Here is a 21,199-nt window from a genome sequence, read left to right as displayed (position 1 = left end):
GCGTTAAGACATCCATAGGCACACAGCACGCAAAAGGTGCATTCTCTGATGTCACAGCGATTTGTTTTCCTTGTCAGCAGGGATCAGCTGTGTATCGTGAGGCAAGGCCACCGGGCTGGGAGTCCAGGGAACTGGTTTCTGGTCCCCATGTGTCACCAACTGGTGGGCCTTGGGTGTGTCCACAATCGGCCTCCCGTGTCCTCCCAGTGCCCACCTGTCTCCCCCCAGCCACGGCTGCACCACGCGGACCTGCACAGGCTTTGGGCCCCTTTGCGCAGGTGTGCCCCGTCCCCTCTCTCCTTAGCCTGCGCTGAGCACCTCCCGTTCCCGGCCCCAGGAGCTCAAGAGGAAAACGCAGGCGTGTTCTTAAGGTCCACTCTTCTTTCATCTACTCTTCAGGTCCAAAGCCTGTCTGCGTGCTCTCTGTATAAAAGGCACGTATCCAACATGGCTTCTCCTTTGTTTTCCTGCTCTCCATCTCTGTTTACTCTGCCTGCCTCTGCCTGGTAGCATCGTTTCCTTTGGTTCTTCCCCGACCCCTGCTGTGACAATTCCCTCACCCCACAGAGCAGTGGCCGGGGGCCAAGTCAGCCCGTCCCTCTGGCCCCGCTCCCGGCCCAGGCGTGGACGCGTTTCACAAGCGGGGCCCACGGAAGGCTCCCAGAGACCTGACGTGCGGAGGCTGAGGGAACCTCCCTGTTTTCTCTCACTCTCCTCTAAGAGCCACGTGAGCCTGGAGCTGCCGTGGCTCCCGCACAAGCCCCGTGGAAGGAGCCTCCGCGGGACGGGGCCTAGTGGGAGCAGCCCGGGGCGAAAGCGCGAGACGGTGGGGGGAGACCCAAAGTGTTCTGTGACCCCAGGATCCAGCCATGCCGGGGGCCAGGATTCTCTGTGTCATGGACCAACTAATTTCCTAGGGCTTAAGTTAGTTTCGGTTGATTTTCTCTCACTTGCCATCAATGAATCCAACTATTACATTTGTTTCTGGGAAGAATGTGCTATTCAAGGCTTGTGTTACAAGGTCCACAGCCCATGTAATAGAGGATTTGACCTCATAATGGCTGTTATAAACACATCAGCTCTTCAAAGTCTCCTGATGCTAACATGTTTGTTTCTTTTTATGACTTTCTTCTCATTTCTAGTCAAAGAGCACCCTTCTGCTTCGTTGGACAAATGTATCCAACCAGGCTCGACTTTGGCCTCTGGGTGGGGTGAAAGATTTAGCTCTTAACTAATAGTCAGTATAGATTTGTTTTCACTGCAAAGTTCATTAAAATAAATATTGCATCTTGTAACTAAATCTAATGTAAGTCTTGCCAATAAAAATTAAAACTCAGTAAAAGCTGTTTGCTGACAACCTTAACAGCTAGGTATAAATGGGAAAAAAGAAACTTTCTCAGATTCAATAACTGCAGGTACTCTTTGCTTTGAACAATTTGAGCTCTTTTGACTAGACAGTCAGGATAAGCGCTGATCCGTTTCAGTGGAAGCAGAGCCACGTTCCAGGCCTACGTGAGCTTGTGGAACAAAGAAGAAACATTCCTGCTTCTAACCCACCGTCCGAGTTTCCTGGGGCTGCCATGACCAAGTACCACAAACCTGGTGGCTCTTAAACAACAGAAATGTCATCTCTCACGTCTAAAGGTCAGGAGTCCAAAACCAAGGTGCTGGGAGGGCCGAGCTCCCTCGGATGTCTGTCAGGAAAAGCTGCTCCCGCCTGGCTCCTGGCTTCTAGGGGCCATCATCATCACCTCCATCATCACTGGGCCATGTTCCCTCTGTCTGTGTGTTTCTGTGTCCAAATTTCCTCTCCTGTGAGGACACCAGTCAGATTGGACCATGGCCCTCCCTAACCCAGTTTGGCCTCTTCTTAACTCATCCATCTGATGTCACCCTATTTCCAGATAGGCTCACATTCTCAGTAGTGGGTGTTGGGACTTCAGCATATCTATTTGAGGGGAGGGGAGCACCCCATAACACTGACTTATTAAAAGAGAGAGAGAAAGGTATTAATTATAATCTATGTGACTTTTAATTTAATTCACTCATTCATTCAACCAGAACTATATTGTGTTGGATCACTGCTATCGAGGTGCAGTGTATCTGGTGGTGGAAGAAAACAGACCTGTTCCCTGTTCTCGTGGGGCCTGCACTCTAGTGGAGAACACAGGAGAAACTAAACAAACAAATCGATACTATTTATAAATGGAGACCAGTGCAATGCAGGGAAAACATCAGCATGCTATGACAGAAAGTAACAAGGCCACCTCCTTGACAATGGGTGGGTTTAGATTTTCTCTCCTGTTACAGATTTCCCAGGAGCAACATTGTTTGTCTTCATATTTGCCCTCCCGCAGATGAGCATATCTGAACAACCTACCATACCCATAGCCAGGTTTGAACAGGAGGAGCCACACAGTAGGATATTCTAAGCCCTTGCAGTCCATTGTAAATTTATTATGAAGTGTTGCAAGCAGGGCATTCTCCCCGGTGGAGGAGGCCTTTGAAACCAACACATTCTATCTCTGGAGCCTTCTTGAAATCCCAGGACTGTTGTTACTATTTGAGGACTTTCAAAAAGTGACCTAACCTTCCTGTTTTCTCATCTGTGAAATGGGTGCTATAAAAACGGTACATATCTTATAGTGCTCTTGCAAGGATTAAGTGAGATAACTCAAGAACAGAATTTGGGTCAGCTCCTGGACAGGCTTCAAGTCTGTAGGGAGGCAACTTATACGGGAGCTCAGGACTGACCCAGCTGGAGCTGTAAAAGGACACAAGAGCTAACCACATGGCCCGGCTCTGGGGAAGCCTTCTGGAAGAAAGAATGGTTTTGCACAAACTGAAATTCCAGGTCCTTCCTCCAGCCCCATGGCTCCTAGAAAGCTTCATCTTTCCAAAGAGTCGGTGCTGAGAAGCGTGATCCCAGCTTTTAGCCAGCCCAAGGGAGCTTCTCCGCCTTTCAGCACCCTTGCCACTTAACACTGCTCTCAAGGTCATCGCCCAGCACTGCCTGCCCCATTGCCAAATCGATAGAAGCAACATCACACTCTTTCCTTGAAAAGGAAAAAGCAAGCCTGTTTTAGTGAACGCCTCATCTTCTTAGATCTCGGAGAGCCCACGGTGGCCACCTCACTTTGGAGTCACTGAATTATCCGTGACAAGGCTGGGTTTTAATGGGCGTCCGTGCTCATTAACCAACACAAAGAACGGGGTTGCAACAAGTTCTGCAAAAGGAAAAGCCCTCACGAAAGATCCTACATGACAGAGGCTATTACCGACAGTTCCAGATGCATTTTCCTCCATATATTAAATGAATGTGGTGAGAAGAAAATACAGTTGCTATCTCAGTCAAAAACTGACTGCCCAGCTCCTAGCTTCTAGGGTCTGGCAACACTCATTTATAGAGTAGTTGGTCTACTGGTTAGAAAAAGACTTTGTTGGGCCCCAGGAAATGGTCAGGAAAGAGAAAGCTAATCTGCTCTGCGTACTCAAGGACAGACTTAGGGGAGTGACGACCATGGCCCGAGACCGCAGAGGCTGAGGCCCTGGAGAGGGAGGTGAGGAGCAGGCAAGGAGGCTGTGGGGAGGCAGGGAAAGGCAAAAAGAAGGCGGCCATCAGCCCTGAGGGGCCGGGTGGGAATGAGTTCCCCTGGGCGGCTGGGATTTGACAACGGCGATAGCCAAGAGCCAATATTAAATTGTGTTTTCTACTATGGTGACCTATAATCTCTTTCCATTTCTCCCAAACTTAAGTAAAGGCAGCTACATGCAACAGTCTTGGGCTAGGAGAACTCTGGGGAAATTAAGGACGGGGAGCTATCCAGAAGGGGGTGAAAGGCAATCGTAGGAAGGGTAGGAGCTCACGAATGCAGGAAGGTAAACGTCCAAGAACCCGTGCAGGCTACAAGGGGCAACTGGTTTCCCGGAGTCCTTGGGGTGGGAAATCCAGTCCTTTCTGTTATAGACCTGAAAAGATGGACTAGCCCAAGAAGTTGGGAATGCTGGAGACATTCAAGTGGCAGTTAAAAAATTACATGTGAATCCATATTTCCAGACCTCCGGTTTTCTCACATTTCTATGATAAACAGAAGTTGATCATTTGTGGATCACACCCCCTTTATCTAGTGTATGGATGAGTGGAGGAATGGGGATAAAAACTAAAGGACAAATGGGGTGGGATGGGGGGATGATTTGGGTGTTTTTTTTTCACTTTTATTTTTTATTCTTGTTCTGGTTCTTTCTGATGTAAGGAAAATGTTCAGAGATAGATTGTGGTGATGAACGCATAACTATGTTATCATACTGTGGACAGTGGATTGCATATCATGGATGATTGTATGATGTGTGAATGTATTTCAATAAAACTGAATTTAAAAAAAAAAAAATCAAAAAAAAAAAAAAACAGAAGTTGATCATGTTTTATATTAACTCGTGTGTGAGTGTTTTCTGGGAAGTCCGTGCTGTGTGCCTGCCCATGGGTCAGGAGTGACAAGGAATTAATATTTTGGAAAGATGAAGAACACTAAGAACGTGTGGTCCCCCCTATATTTTTCTCTCTTTGCTGCTGCTTTCGCACTTGGGGCACCGAACCTCTGGGATGGAGTCGGTCCTCCATCTGTGGTGGGTCTTGCATGTGACGGAGAACAAATGATTCCGGAAGAAAGAATGACTTGCTGGTTGCCCAGTGGCTGAGCCACACGTTTTGTAGAGAAGCACTTCATCCTGTGGTGGAGAGGAGTCAGAATGCGGTGGGACCCACATGCTGAAACATGGTCTCATGTCACTATCCAAAGGACTGAGCCTCTGAAGCCCCGGTCCATGCAGGGCCACCAGCAAGGACGCGATTCACGCCTGTGCAGCCACATCTCTGTGGAAGACGATGGAAGCTATTTCCTGGCTTGAAAAATATGTTGGCACAAAGTGAACCTGAAAGCACTGGGTCATGTGAAGGTGACTTCATCCCACGTAAGTTAAGGAGCATTGTCCTGCGGTGTTTTAAGGAGCAGTTGCCGGGGGCCACCCACCAGCTTCTCCTGGAGGGGAACAGGGTGCTACCTACCCAGTGGATGCTTAACTTTCTTGCCAAGAAACCCTTCTCACATGCAAACGTGAGGACTGTGTGTATTTCTCTCACGCCGATCCCCTGAATGAAGAGAAGAGTCTGTCACCTGAAATGTATGGGGAAAATGTTCCCAAATTCTACAAGTTCTCCAAGACTCCAAATTAAAGAATTATCTAAACCTATAAGAGCATTTAGCCCCAAACCACACTACCAGCTTTAAAAAGAAAATATGAAGTAAGACAGCCTCAGTCAGAGTTGTGACTAAATAAATCTATTTTTTGAGATTCAGTTTTGATGACCCAGGGTCAGCTGGAAATAATAATAGAAAATGGAACCAAACGAGGACAAGTGGAAACATCACTCTGTCAAAGGAGTCAGTAGTGAATACATAGAAACATCTCTCAATGATCAGCTATTCTGGAGTATGACTATCTCATGGTCTCTAGAACCACATTTCAAGAAACTACAGTAAAAAATAAAAAAGACCAAGTCAGAATTGAGGCTCATAATATCCTGTCTGCCTAGAAGAAATAACTAACTTGTCTCTAGAACCATTTCATTTATCTTCATCATGTTTCTCCACTAAAAATAATCTCTTTTTTTTTTTGTAAACTCAAAAGGTAAAAACTGGCCTTCCGGTTAACTATGGCAGCCGGACCACACCAACTTCCGTTCCTTCCTGAAACACCATAAAATGACAGTAATAAGACTGTAAGAAGTCGTGAACTCATCAAGACAAAGAAAACAGGATGGTAACTGACAGCCAACAAGAAAAGTTAACAAGTTTGGGGTGATAAGAAGCAGATGGATGAATGTAAACATTTAAAATAGTACAAAAAGCTGAACCTGCTTCCCTAATAAGAAGCAAGCCCATTTTTGCCACAGAAAGCCAAAAACACTCAGGTTTGCAGGTACTGGGTACCATCGAACGCTCCAGTGCAGATAACGGCTAGGAAAACACAAGCCGTTACACTGCAAGATCTCCTCTCCAACCCAGGCTGCCTGGCAACCACCCCTCCTGCACTTTGGCAGGAGACAGATAGAAGGTAACCCTCTGGAGAGGCTGAACCCAAAGCTAGCCGAACTTGGGGACACCAGACCATAGAAGGGTGAAGGTGAGGTGCCATATTGAAAGTAGGAAATGATGTGAAATTCTGCTCACTGAATACTGTGAAGCTATTTGCGTCTCCTCTCGGCTCCCAGAATTTATTGAAGTGAAGAAACTGGCCCACCCAAAAGAAGAGATGCTCTAATGATGACCTTCATTCCCCACCCCCACGGCGTGGCCAGGCCGCACCTGAACCCGTGATGTGGATGCTGCCAGTGGAGAAGCCCCACTCACAGGTGATCCCCAGCAAGCCTTGGGGTGCCCCGCCCCAGAGAGCCACTGGTCTCCTTGTATTTCTGGAAAGCCACTCATTTGAAAGACTGAGATCAAAATGAATGAACAAGGTGAGAAAAAGAATTCTTAGGAAACAGAAACAATGGAGTGAGCACAGACACGTCAACTAAACATGTAATTAATATCCTCAGAGATGAGAAGCTTTTGCACTGATGAAATAAGAAAGTTAGAATTTAGAAGGAACATTCAGAGAACAATAACGAGCTGATGGAAATGCAGAATATAGTAAAAAAAAAAAATGTGTTTTAATGCAATAGAAGATTTAGAAAATAAAATTGAGTAAATGTCCAAGAAAGTTGAACAAAACATTAAAGAGATGGGAAATAGGTGAGGAAAGAAAGAGGCTTAGGAGGTCTAATCAAGGAGGTCTGATATTGGAATAGTAGGAGCACCATAACGAGAAAGCAAAGCAAATGAAGGGGAAGTGATAAAGAAGTATTGTTTTTAAAAATGCCATTAGGGCAAAAGGGTGTTGGTTATGAAATTAAAGTCCACCAAATGCATAGTCCAATGAATACAGGAATTCCTGCACTAAGGTGCAGCATCGCAAAATTTTAGAAAACCAAGAATAAAGAAAAGATTTTAAAGTTTCCTGCAAAGAATGGGAGGAAACAGGTCATTAAAAAAACAAAAACAAAAACAAAAAAAATAACAACAACAAGAAAAAAACAGGAGTTGGAGTTTTCAACAGCAATATGGAAAGCGAGGTGACTCTGGGGTAACGCCTTCAGATGTCTGAGGGAAAATTATTTCCAACCCAGAATTCTATGCACAGCCAAATGATTAATCAAGTATGAGGGTAGACTCAACATTTTCAGCTAGGCAAGGTCTAGAAAACTTAACTCACATACGCCTTTTCCTGTAGGTTCCTGGAAACCTGGACTCTGGGAATAGTGGCTTCAACTAAAAAATGGAATTGATTAATTACATGGTGTGTGACTATATTGAGAAATTTTATGCCCCAGGCAAAGATTTAGGGTATGAAACAAATAGACAATTAAGCAAATAAAAAAATAAGGCAATCACTAACTTCAGGAAAACCCATAAAGTTTATAATAAAATAAATATCACAGTAAATGGCTCTGAGAGATATTTGCAAAGTCATAATAATATAAATACTGAGTATTGCTTTAATCTGCCTCACTCATCTCCCCCCCCCAAGAAAAGAAGTAACCTTCATATTATCTTTATCTGAACAGAGCTTATTCTTCTATCAAATAGAGGAGGAACACATCATTTTCTATTAGAAAAATATATGTAATATGTAACAAAAGATAAATTCTGGAAAAAACCTATTTGACATGCAACTTCTCCCTAGGGGTGGGGGTGGGGGCTGTTTATGGTTGTTTTTTCGTGAGATCCTGAATTTTGAGAGTCAGACTAAGACACGGTACATTTATTTTCTTGGTTATCAGAACTACGGAATTGGGATTCCGATTTCCATTGGTTTAACTTGCCTTTGGTTGTGGACTTCCTGTCTTGTCATTTCAAGTGGACATTGGACCAGATTTGCCTACTTTCCTAAATAATCAAACCATATCTATTGCCTACTGTCATTTCACTAGACAGGATATTGGTCTCACTGCTTTAACAGAGAAAGAAACTGCCAGTTCTGACAGGATAGTGCAAGGCTGCTGCGGGCCCAGGCAGGCAGCCATCCAGGCCCCTCTCCTGCAGCCCCATCCCCTCCAGAGGCCGCACAGAGTGATGGCTGAGAACACAGACACCCACACCAGGCTGGCTGCCTGGATTGAGATCCTGACTCTGCTACTTACTGGCTGTGTCAACTCTCTGTGCCTCCGTTTCCTCACCAGTAACACAGAAATAATAGCCACGTCTGCTCCGTAATGTTGTTGAGAGGAACAGATGAGAGAATGGATGTAAAGCCCTTGGAACAGTCCGACATACGGTAAATGCTAAATGAGTGCATGGCCTCCGGTCGCCCCGGGGTCTCACCCTGCTGCCCTGGCCGGGCTGTCCCCATACCTGCACACATTGCAACCAGCTGGCAGAGGGGGAAAGAGAGGAGCCGAGGCCTCACCTCTCCTTTGACAGTTACAACCAGGAAATCGCCCATGTCCCCCTGGCTGGAACTGAGTCCTGGGGCCTCAGTGGCTGCCAGGGCAGGGGAGATGGCGTCTGCATCATGGGCATCAGGTGCTCTCTCAAATGCCATCTCCGGCAAAAAGCCTGAAAATGGAACCCTGGTGGACAGCTCACAGTCCTTGCCAGTTAAATGCGTGACCCCACATTCTACATTTTATACCCATAAGGCTAAAGGCAAAAACGTCGAAGTACTGATCTGCCTACACAGTAATAACGTATTCTACGTTAAAATGAGGTTGTGTTTTATCTTTTGTTTGTTTTGCCTTGATTTTCACTCTAAGCAGAGATTAGTTCTCCTCAACCTTATTCAACGCAGGAGAGATGACAGCTCCGAGGATGGAGATGTGTAGGAGCACAGTTTTTTATTTTTAAAAGTAGTAGACTCTAGGAGACAAGCAATCCTAGTTTTATCAACACAACTGTGGGATATTGGAACTGCCAAAGCAGAAATCTCATATAGAAACCTTGTACATTCATTCGCCGTGACTAACTTTTCTGTCCTGTGGAATTGAAAGTTATAAGAATGGTTTTCTTTAAAGCAATATAGAAATTTTTTTATTGCAAACAGCTAAATAAAGGCTGGCAAAAACAATAGGTTCATTTTTTACTGCAGATCTTCAAATTATAGGAAACTTGTCTCGTGGCCAATTTGGGCTGGCTTGGAGCCAAAAATGAAGTCTCCATTCCCATCCTCGCCCTTATACTTATTGTGGGCAAGATAAAAACCCTTAATTTTAAAAACTTGAGCCAAGTGTTGGGTAAGAGGCAGTTTCCCTTAACCACACTGGCCACAGATAAACAATCTTATTACTTTATACCAGTTCATTTTTTTTAGTCTCTAGAAATCAAACACTGAGAACGTGAAACTTTAAAAAAAGGAACTCTCAAATATTTTGGTAGTCTATGATAAATCAAGTTTTAATAACGAGAGGTATAAACAAGAACAATCAATAAATGTGAAAATGCTCACTGGTTAGATGTTTCTCAGCAATTGCCTTTCTCCAGTTGGGTTGGCCCTAGGAAAATCAGCAGGCTTCTTTTCGTTTAAAAGCACAAAAGGCTTCTCTTCTGCTTTTAGCCTTGTCAACCCCCCTTTTTTAATTAACAAGATTTGAAATCATTTGGCAATATGTAACCATAAAAGTGGATATTGTGATTGGATGATGTTTTACCACTTGAAAAATAAATCTCACCACTTCTCTCTCTGCATTCTTCATAAATGTTTTGCTTCCTCTTCATATTTATCTTGCATTCAAAACCCGTTAAGCAACTGCCATTTCACTGAAATCAAAAGCTATCTCTTAATTACACAGGGATGGATTATAAATCTAGTCACCCATTTTTCTGTATGTTTATTTTTAATAATTGCAGCTAAAAGCCTATTTTGTGCAAAAAAAAAAAAAAAAAGTAGATTTTACTTTGGTTAAAATTAAGACTTGCAAAATTCTACAGCCTAGAAGACAAAACAAAGCAATGTGCATGCGTCTAGTTTACAATACTAATGTGATCTGGGGCTGATGAAATAATGCAAAACTTGTTAAGTCAATGGCTTTGGAGAAGACAATGGAAGCTGTGTTTCCTCCCTCAATCAAGTTAAATTTAGCAGGTATAGTTTAGCTGTACTTCCAGTAGGAATTAAAAAACATTGCAGTTGGAGATGTTAGAAAGAATGCTCTTGCAATAAAAGGACTTTCATAAGACTCGAGTCTGCTGCATATCCTGGTAATTAATCATATGCGGGCACCAATCCTTAAGTATTAAACACCCTCTAAATGGGAAAAGAATTACTCTCTTGCTAAGCGCTAGGATTTGATTCATTTAGTATTAACTTTCAGCCTTTATTAAAGTGGCTTTAATTTTATTTGTGTGATGTTAGTGCATTTCTGGAAAAATAAAGTGTTGTTGTTTTTTAGCTGATTGTACATACATGATATGCTCTTTATTCAAATTGCAAGCTGCATGCCATTTTATAGATGTATGAAGACTCACATTTTTTAAAGCTCATTTATAGAACACACAAACACCAAGATGGTAAATCATACTGAGGATCTGCTCTGGGGCTGGCACCGTGCTGGGAACAGAATATGCATGGGGTAAACAGTCATTTTACCTGGGAGAATCCAGGGTGGCTTCCCAGAGGAGGCTGCTTTTGAGCTGGGTCTTGAAGGGCAAGCAGGAATTTAATATTAGGGAAGGGACGGGAGAAGAGAGGCCTCCTAAGCAGAGGGGGCAAAGCAACATGGTTTGCACAAAAAATGACAAGCTCCTCTTGGTCTAGCGGACGCTGTTGCTAGCATCCCCCCAACTAGGCAGACTTGAAGCTGGTCTGGGGAGCTCCAGATCCCTCAGGAAACCCAAAGCCTGGGCCCCTCCCTCTGTTGCTGTAACTTTCCAGCAGCCCCAGACAGGAGGCTCAATGCCAGGAGTCCTCTTGGCTACCTTGTGGATTTCAAAGTTGTGGATCTGGTAGGGGCAGGGGGCACACCTTGGGGGCAATGGCTCCAGATTTAGCTTTTCCCAAAGGCGGGGGTGTAAGCCAATCCAGAGTGAGCGGCTCTGCAGCCCTCTGGGGCCTGGGTCCCCAGGGGTGTCATCTGTGCCTGCAGAGAGAGTGCCCGACAGTGCACCAGCCCCAAGCACGTGGAGAGGAAGCGCTGGGCACTCCGGCCCCTTCTTCCGAGCCCCTCCCCACTCCACCAGCAGGCTCCCAGGCCACCCAGCAGTGGCCCAACGGGGTTCAGGGGGTGACCTGGGAGTCTGCCCTCCTCCTCACGTGGCCAGAGTATTCCAGCCGCAAGAGGGGCCCAGAGGAATGGGCCAGTCTGGTGGGAAACCAGTGTCATAGTCTGTGAGCTGGTTCTCTCCCTCCCTCTTCTCCCCCTGCCCTTACCTGCTTCCCTGGGTGGTCATAAATGTTAAGGTGTTATCTATTGACGATTATAATCAGGCGAAGCCAGGACAGATGGGTTCCACTCCTCGGCTCCCGGCCATAAAGTTTACAAACTCTCTCCGGCCAGGGGATAAATTACCACTGTTGATATCTTGCTTATTTACACAGCGCATTTTTCTTCAAGATGGCTATCCTTCCTTTCAATCATCCGGCCAAAGTTTTTTTTTTTTTTTTTTTTTCCCCTGTTTGTTTTTTGTTTATTTTTTTTAAACCAACTTGATTTTCTAGAACTTGAGAAATATTTTGGGATGGGAAGAGTGGGTTAGAAACCAGCATAAATGAGGAAGCAAAAAAGAGGTTTCCAAACACTACACAGAAGGTCTGATTTTTTATCCTGTGTCTTCCCAAGGGACGACTGAGGGACAAACTGGGTCCCCCCACGGGGGCTGCGCGATGAGAAGCAGGTCCCCCGGGGTCTATTTAAAAGTGGAGTGTCATGATAATGGTGTTCAGATTAAGTTTCCAGGCTTCTTGATCACTGCTGTGGTTCTGTGGACTAATTACGTCACCTCCAATTCACTAACGTGGGCCAATCAAGGTGACCACGTGGGATAATATTTCTGTTGGTTGTTTTACTGGATTTTCCCCACCACTACGGTGCCGGTGGAGACTGCGTAACAGGATAGGAAGGCAATGATTAATTCGAAGTTCAGGTGCAAGGCAGGGTCAGAAAAGAAATGTTCCTGGATGGAGTGAGCATTTCAAGATGAATCTGTGGCTTGAAACATCATTTTATGATGCATTTTCCATTTTGTTATCAGGGGAAGTCGGATGGCTGACATGCAAGCGATCACACTGCATTGTGGTGCCCTGTTGCATGATGGGCTTTTCATAAAAATTAGCTGACATTGTCATGAGCACACAAGTAAATTTATAGCTTTCATACTGGACTGCCATTCCCAGAGCAATTTCCAATCACTTGGGCTTTTTATTAAGTTTATTGTTCTTTTATTGTTCAGTGGAGTGTAAGCAGTGAGGTTACAAATAAATGTAGTTCCACTGGATATGAAGTCAAGCTTGTAGAATTAGGAAAGAAGCAAGCAAACATTAATTTGAATCACTGGTGATATGAAATTCACCACCAACTGATGTTTCTTGTCACCTGCTTAAATACAGAAGGTGGAGAACTGACATTCCATTCACCTGAAAGTTTTCTCAGAAAGGAAGGAAGGTCTCTGTGCAGCAGCTTTGAGCTGCACGTTGAGAACTGTCATCAGGGCTGAGCCTCCCCAGGCCCCTTGGCAGTTTGTGGTGGTCACTGTCATCCTGCTGCTGTTGTCATCATCATCGTTGTCGTCGTGGTCACCACTGTCATTGTTGACATTGTTGACATTGTCATTGTGGTGGGCATCGTCACATTGCTGTCGCTATTGTTATTGACATCATTATTGTCACCATTGTTGTCATTGTTATCGGTGTCATCATCATCACCACTGTCATTGTCATGTCCTTGTTATTGTCATTGTCATCATTGTCGTCGTCGTTATTGTGATACTCATTGTCACATGTCATTGTTGTCATTGTAATCCCTGTCATCGTTGTTATTGCCATACTCTTTGTCACTTGTCATCATTGCTGTCATTGTCGTTGTTATCCCTGTCATCATTGTTATTGTCATACTCATTGTCACTTGTCATTGCTGTCATTGTCATTGTCATCCTTGTCACTGTTGTTATTGTCATACTCATTGTTGTCACTTGTCATTGTCATTGTTGTAATCATCATTGTTTTTGTCATTGACATGTCCTTGTTATTGTTGTTATTGTTGCCATCATTATCGTCATACTTGTCACTGTCATCATTTTCAAGGTCATTTCCTTGTCATTGTTGTCATCGTTGGTGTAGTCATATTTTGTTGTCATTGTCATGGTTGTCATTATGTCCTTCTTGTCACTGTTGTCATCATTGTCACTGTTGTCATCGTTGTTGCTATCATAGTCATTGTCACTTGTTATTGTCATTGTTTTCATTGTTGTCATCACCATTGTCATTTTTATCATTGTCATGTCCTTGTTATTGTTGTCATTGGTATTGTTGTCATCATTGTTGCTATCATGCTCATTGTTGTTTCTTGTTGTCATAGTCATTGTTGTTTTCATTGTTGTCATCAACATTGTCGTTTTTGTCATTGTCTTGTCCTTGTTGTTAATCTTGTCATCATTGCTGTCATTGTCGTCGTCGCCATATGTGTCACTGCTGCCGATGTCTTCATTTGCCTCGTGCTCCCGCCCCTGCCAGGCATGTGATGGAGGCCTTGTGGACACTCTCACCCACACACTGACGAGGCCAGTTGAGAAGACTTCGGTGACTAGTGGCCCCATAAGCTACACTCTGACACCAATAGAGCAACCATCTTCCCATGCATTTGTTTAGTACCAGAGGTACAGAGCCATTTAACTCTCCATTCCACTTTTATTGTCCCCAAAGAATGGTACTTTTAAGCACTGAAGTTTTAATGTTTGGAATTTTTTTCAGGCATTGAAAGAAAGTTGATATTTAAGGCTTACTGGGGTGAGCATAGAGGAGGTTTGAAGGATCTGTCAGCTTGAGGCCCTTCTCATGGCTTGGTGAACCATGAATTATTACCACAGTTCCTGAAAACGTAGATCCCTGGATATATGCCCAGCCACACCTACTGGCTCAGGCTCCCTGGAGGTGGGACCCAGGAATATGCATTTTCAGCAAGCTGCCTAGGTGATTATTCTGATGCCACCAAAGTTTGAGAACTGCAGCTAGAAGTGGCTGGAATTTATTTAGTCGGCCCTTTCATCCCCACTCTCTGCCTTATCCAGAGCAGCCCTTGAGCCCAGCTCTGACACCCTCTGTGGACTTGGGAAAATTACTTGCCCTCCTGATCTGGACATCTGACCAAGGGATAGTCACACTCCCTGCGCCACATGGAGTGAGTAGAACGACAAAGTGAGAGAACAGAGTTGAGGCACGTAGCACAAAGCCTCAAAGACACGCAATGAGCATTCAACAAAAGCCAATTACCTGTGTTATTATTGACACCATCATCACCTTGGTGCCACCTCTCCCAGGCGGGTCCCACTGGCACCCCTGGCTCTCTGGGCTTTAAAATGATCAAACATACCAAGTTCTGTTCTCAGCTAGCTCAGGGAAAGGGAGAGCCAAGAAAATGATTCCATTTGGGATGCCAATGACTGCTTGCTGTTCCTGGGTTTTAGATGGAAGAGGTAGGGAGGCGGCCAGGTCTCTCCCACCGTGTGGTTTCAGATCCGAGCAAGGAAGGCTTGCCTGGAAGTCAGAGGCCGTCTTGGTGAACGGTGAAGCCCACGCCCAGCTCAGCATCTTCAGGCCTGGCTCTGGGAATCTGGACAACAGCTCAGAGCAGCAGGGAAAGGGGAGAGGCGAGGCTCCGCGGTCACTTCAAGGCCTCACCTCCTGAGATGACAGAGGGGAGAGGACGCCAAGGCCACGAGAGTGACGGAAAGACCCTGTGTGCCATGCCAGGAGCCAGGGAGGACCTGGTCACTTCACACAACCAATGTGCTGGAAATGGAATTTTCACCAGGTCTAAAGCAGAAAAACAAGTGGAATAATCCAAAGGAAATGGGGTCCACTTCAAGTTTGTCTAAAGTCCATAGACTTTGAAGATTATCTACCTGAATATGACTTTCTTTAATCCCATACATTTGACTTGTAGTAAAAATTGATATTTAATTTATAAAAATGAGTGTATTCTTGAGATTTGTACTAGCAAGGTTCAATGAGATTTTAATTAGGAAGAGCTAAGTGGACAAACAGCCATGGCATACAACAACCTGGCCAAAAGGGCTCCGAATTCATAAGAGAAGCACTGAAGCTGATGTTTGACAGCTGGCAACTGTTTTTCCGGCTCTGGGGCCTCAAACAAGGACTGAGAGACCGAGACCCAGGCAGAAGTGACCTGCATCCCCAGGCCCCACCCTGCTATCTCCTGCCGCCCTACAACACTAGTCCAGTCTGAAGGCAGTGGCCACTCCATGGAAGCTGGGCAGTCACCTTGCTCCCCACTGTCCCTCAGCTTGTAGAACAGGGCCAGGGACAGCCTAGATTCTCGGAAGATGTCAGCTGGAGAATGAACAGCACCGTGATATCTTTTAAATACTGGGCATGTATCTGCAAGGCATCCACCCCTCTTGAGCTGATCTGGAAGGCTCAGGGAGGCCACTGGGGCACTGCTTTGAGCTCAAGGATGGCAGTGAATTGCACTGGCTGCCTCCAGAAAGGGAACCATAGAGGCTGTTCAGATGTTTGTAGGATTTTTGAGCAAGTCGTTAAAATGCTTTGTAGCGGCATTTTATGCCACTGCAGGCATAAGGTGTCCCATTCATTTTTCCCCAGACAGCTGTACCAATTCTAAATTTAAAGTATGCAAGTAGGTATAATGTCCCTGCAGATGAAGATGGCCTCTCCTTTTCTAAGGATCTGCAAACTCTTTGGGGCATCCCAATGTGTTTTAGGGTAGGAGTGGGGGAGTGTGTGCTTGTGGCTTTTTGCAGGGACTCTGGTTCTTACTGCTTCTCCACCCTCCACCCCACCCCTGCCCCAACGAGGCCCAGCCCAGGGAAGCCCAGAGTAGGTAGTTAATAATTACGATTGATTGATCCTAGTGTCACTCATTCCAAGGAGCCATTGGAAGTGCTTCTCCTTGGAACCCCCAAATGTCCCCACCCCCACCCCCCATCACTCCATCTTCCTCACAGGCTCAACCTGCCCACGCACCTGGGTCCAGCAGCTACTATTCACCAGTGGGCTCAGCCATTAGACGGGGCCTCTAGGGACGAGAAACCATGACTTACCCAGCCCTCAGTCGGCATTCCAAAATCGTTTGTCTGATTAACTTCGAATTGACGGAGGAAGCAGTTTATTCGGCAAGACCATATTTGAAACCATGATGTTTGCAAAAATAATCTAGTCACTGTTGCCATTCTGTGTTTCTGGTCTAACAGCTCAAGCGAAAGGGGGAACCCTCGCTATCTGGAAATCCATTACTCCCTTTGGGGAACCCCGGGTTGTGTGGCCATCTCTTCCCTCCTGGTTGTCACCGTCCTGCCCTGGGGGGCCCTAGCAGCTAATCCCCCGGGGCTGCGTCTCTGCCACCCTCGGGCAGTGCTTAGCCTCTGGGGCGGGAACCTGGGCGGAAACCAGCCCCGCGGGCAGCCACCGAGCCCACCAAAGCCTAGCAGCAGCATTCATCTTCATTTCCCCCTTAAGCCCTGGAGTTGCATTATAGCCTCCATTGTGCGGGTGACAGACAAATGCCTCGCAATAAATCAAAGTTAGGGTGACTGATACACTAAACACCTTTGTTTAATGGCGTGATTGTTTCTTATCTGCAAAGTAATGTCACTTATGGCTTTGCCATTTATAGTCAATGTAGTGTTAGACCATTTACATCCCCGATGCCTCTGTGGCCAGCCCATTAGCTGTGATTATGGACCAGAAGGGGGGTCCCTGCCACAGAGCTCCTGGAGAGAGAAACGTTCAGGATGTTCCAGCTATCCCTCCCCACAAAAACCCCGGCTCCTTGGTGTGTCTCAAAGGGATGCCCAGGTTCTCCCGGGCATGAGCCAAGAAATGAGGCTCTGCTTGCTGCAGCCCGTTTCTGCTGCACCTGTCTGAGGTCTGAGTGTTTCGGGACAGCAGGATAGAGATTAAATGTTAAAAAGCGGGAAAGGAAGGAAGGCAAGGGGCTGTCTGGCTCCCGGGCTCAGTCCCCAGCTCAGCGGGCCTCGGGCCGGGGGTGGTGAGAACGTGGGGAGACCGGCCCCTGCCAGCAAGCCTCCCGTGGGCTGCCGGCTCTGCCACTCACTCGCCACCGGCTGAGCACGGCCTCGGCTATTCTCTTTGAACAGGACATCGTGGGGAGGGAGAGCCCACCTGGGTGTCCCCGTCTGCTCTTTCCCTGCAGTGAGGAAGTTCTCTGCCAGCTTCAAAGGCGGCCCCGAGGATGGAGCCAGTGCCGGACACCGGGGCAGCTGCCCCCACGCTCCCCACACTAGGCCCCCGGCCCCCGGCTTCAACAGCAGCCTCCGGGCTCCAAACAGCACCGAGCAGCGGGCCCTGGAATCACCAGCACTCCGGGCAGAAGGGTCAGGACGGTAGAAATCCTCTCCAAATGTCCCTTGGGTCACTCTGCCCTGGGAGCACAGTGTCCATGTCACAGGTCTTGAGCAAATGACAGTTGGTGCCAGACACGAGACAAATGCCAGGGCGAGCCCCCAGCTGGGGGGCAAGGTGAAGGGGCTCCCCACTCGAAGAGAAGAGAGGGGGCTTCTGCTAAGGAGTCAAAGCCCATGGTCCGAAAGCACAGCCTCCGCAGATAAACATCCCCAAGTGCGCTGTGCACCTCGAGTGGAATTCACCTTCTTTGGTGGTTGACACCTTTATCCTTTGCTCCTCATGGGCGGCTCAGCATTTGCTTTCCTGGGACAGTTTGAAAATAGCAAATTCTGTGTTTCTCTCGGCTAAAGATCCCCAACCGACGGTGCATTTCAAACCGTCCAAGCGAGCAGGTGAGGAACTCGGTCCACTCTCGCTGACTTCCTTTCCTGAGTCGGGGCTTGCTCGGAGCACGGGGCCTGGGGCCCGCTGCAGTCTGCCACGTGCTCTCACCCACCACCTGTGTCAGGATGTGTGCAGTGACAGATACAGGAAACTCGGCCACCGGTGGCTTCCACCATGGGGCCCTTGTCGCTGCACATAGCGCTGAGGAGCCAGCGAGCAGCTCCAGGGCTGGTGACACCCACAAAGGACCTGGGCCCGCCGCCGTTTCCATTCTGCCCTCCTTACATGGCAGGTGCTGGGCTGGGCTCGCCCTCGGTCCCCAGTGGCTGCCCTAGAGGGTGGGAGGAAAAGAGAGGAGGAGGGAAGGAGACAGGAGGTGCCTTCGAGGAGTCAACCAACACTGACGGCCCTGGACACATTGTCCATTTTAACGCATAAGTCCTCATTTCTCAACAGATCCCAGGTGAGAAATTTTTTAATGAAATTTAGGGAAATAAAGCAGAGAATCATTAGATGACAGATGCAGAAATAACTCCAGTCATTATCAAAAATGGCCGGGTTTCAGGGTCGGGGTTTAGGAGCGTCTTCTGCGAGCAGTGTTCCGATGAGTCGGACGCAGCGGATGGGGGCAGCCTGGGGGAGCAAGCAGCAGAGCCAAAAAAAAAAAAAAAAAAAAAGCTACAGGACTTTTGTATCCCGTCTTACAAAAATCACAAGCACGATGTACTGCTAAACCTTTAAACCAAATGTGATGCCTCAGAGTTCTGACATTAAAAGGAACATTTTAATTAAAAAGTAAGCTGGTGGAAAGGCTGGTAAAACTCTGTGTTGGAAAAAAAAAAGATGTTTTAAACGTGGAGGGACCCTTTGGGGTTCAAAAAGAGGGATTTTACAGTAGTAATAGCTCTACTCCATTTTAATATTTTTGAATGTAGAGGTGCTTTTAATCATGTTCCAGAGAAAGTAAGATTTATCCCTGATAGCGTAGTAGTAACAAATGGTGAACGAAGTGCTGTAAACACTACTCCAGCATGCACTTTATTTTTTGGTGATATCTTTCCGCTTCTGGTTGAAAATAGGAATAAATTAAATCTGATTGCATGGGACTGCTTTATGCTTGCTCAAGAGTGCTTGCGGTTGATGTCAATCCTGTAACAAACCTGTTTTTCAAGGAGCAACACCTTCTTCTAAGTATCCTCGGAGCTAAGCTTACCTTTAGGATACTTTTGGCAGCTCAGACCAAAATTAGCATGCGTTATTAAAGAGTTTGAGTTGTTTGGCTAAGAAATGGCTCCCTTTAGGATGAGTGTTCTTTGTTCAACCTTTCAATGTCAGTTATCATTTTTAAAGCGGCTTGACCCGGAAGCAGGCAGCTGAAATTGCGGGGACTGTTAATGACAGCTTTATTGGTCACTGTGCTTGTGGTTCTCATTTTGAGGTCTGTATGTAATTGATCCTTCTCCCCTACATGAGAAACACGGTGACAAGCTGGTTGCGGCACCACATTATAGATACAGAGAAATAATAATGATATCACCTTGAGATTCAAAGACCCTGGAATAGTAATGGTCTCCCAGCTCATTTCTCCCAGCTGTGGTGACCTCTCCACTACTAAATCTTAACAGTCTCAGCATTATTTTTGAATAATTCATGCTAGCCTTTTCCCTCACTACAAAATCAAGGAAAATGAATGCATCACGCTCTGTCAGCTCCACAGGTATTTTGGTAAAAATATAAGATGTTACTTGGTATCACAAAATAAAAGGGGCAGCCATGCAAGTCCTGTGCTTACCTTGAGCAGAAACACGCACACGAGCAAAAAATTTAAGGAAAAGAACGAGCGCATTTTCCGTCCGTTCCAAATTGATCATTGGCTAATCATGTTTGGCTTATCTAGAGGGTGAAATATCTGTCTTTAAATTCAAAATGCATAATAGGATTAGTTTTTATTGTCAATCCGTCCCCTGAAACATACTAAAAAGTAGGTAACACCAAGAAATGTGTGTGCTCTCTGCGATAGCCACTTTTAACCACTGCTAAACGCTTTTGCTTTTGAAATATCAAATCAGCATATATTTCTTATTTTAATTCACATTATGTAGAGGTGGCAGCTTGACATCTCTCCTGGTTTGCTGAGAGCTGAGAAAATAAGGGAGCGCTGCGGTTTTATGCTGGGGATGGGTCTCATAAAAAGCGCATGTGGGAATAAAATAAAATGCATGTAAATGTAAACTCAAGCAGGTACCCTGATCCATCTGTAGCTCGTGACCTTTAAGTTCATGATGAAAAACAAATGTCAAGCTTTCAGAAGACAGGGGTATCCCTGACTTTGCCGGCGTGGTGTGTACTGCCGTGCAGACTGTATTAATTTAGTGTGGCATCAATAACCTTGAAATCGGGACTTTGCGCTAAAAACCCAGGTTTATGTTTATTCAGAAACCAGAGGAAGAAAAGGCAACTTTATTCGAAGAGGCAAGAGGGCAAGTGCTGTATACCTTCTCAATTTTTGGAGCTGTTCGCTGGCTTCCATGGCAACAGATGCTTCAGACCATAAGGAGCCAGAGATGTTCCTTAAAGAGTCTTTTCATTTTGCATATAATTCTAATTATAGATGCGATTTGCTCATTTGGCTAAGTAGGGCGCACCTTGAGGGAAAGCCGGTCAGTCAGGACGGTGCCACCACCAGACGCCGCCCCGCGGGGACTCAGACAAAGCGCCTTTTTGCTGTGCAGCCTGAGTTTATTTCTCATTAGCAAGATACATTTTATTTCCCCCTGCCAAAGAAAGAAATAGTGGGAAAGGAATCACTCTCTCCCATCACCAGACTCGAGGAGCCCGGCTGTTCCGTGCACAAGCCGGCAGTTTTGGCCGAGCCAGCTCTCCAGCACGCAGCTCCGGGCGAAGGAGCCCGGCACGTCCCAGTGCTTGCTGTGCACGGGATGCATGGCGGGTCAGTGGAGTCACCTGGTGCGTCCAGAACCATCAAAGGCAAATTACGTGCAGCACGGATTTCATGTGGAGTGTATTGAATGATATTCCAGTTCTCTAAAACCTAGCCTCATGGTGTCAGTCATCGTAATTTAATTGGTATCTTGTCTTTGGTGCTGCAATGGACGAGAGAGAGAGACAAAGAGACAGAGAGAGAAAGAGAGAAAGTGAGTTT

The sequence above is a fragment of the Choloepus didactylus genome, chromosome 15 (genome assembly GCF_015220235.1).
Source record: "Choloepus didactylus isolate mChoDid1 chromosome 15, mChoDid1.pri, whole genome shotgun sequence".
NCBI lineage: Eukaryota > Metazoa > Chordata > Mammalia > Pilosa > Megalonychidae > Choloepus > Choloepus didactylus.
This window is presented reverse-complemented; position numbering follows the sequence as displayed.